Raw genomic sequence first — 385 nt, 5'->3', positions numbered from 1 at the left:
CAGCAATTCCCCAATCCTAACGAAGTAGTTCCTTCGGAATCCAATGAACAACAACGATTACTTAGGATCAGCTTGCAAATTTGCGGCACCGTAGTCGAATCATTACCAACGGCACGCAGTGCGCCTAAGTGCGAAAAGACAGTGCAAGCTTTGTTATGCCGAAACCTCAATGTCAAGTCAGCAACACTTCTCAATGCCACTTCTTCCCGTCGCATCCGTCTTCAGGACGATATAGTCACAGGTTTTCACTTCTCAGTGAGTGAAAGATTTGTCCCCGGGTGTACGTTGAAAGCTTCTATCGTAGAACTTCTTCGAGAGGGCTTGGTAGTCTTAAGAAAGGTTCGGGTGGGTGTTTAGAATAAGGCGCGAAGCGAGAATCGTCTTC

Source organism: Phalaenopsis equestris, unplaced genomic scaffold, assembly GCF_001263595.1.
Source record: "Phalaenopsis equestris unplaced genomic scaffold, ASM126359v1 Scaffold000002, whole genome shotgun sequence".
NCBI lineage: Eukaryota > Viridiplantae > Streptophyta > Magnoliopsida > Asparagales > Orchidaceae > Phalaenopsis > Phalaenopsis equestris.
Note: the sequence above shows the minus strand (reverse complement) of the source record.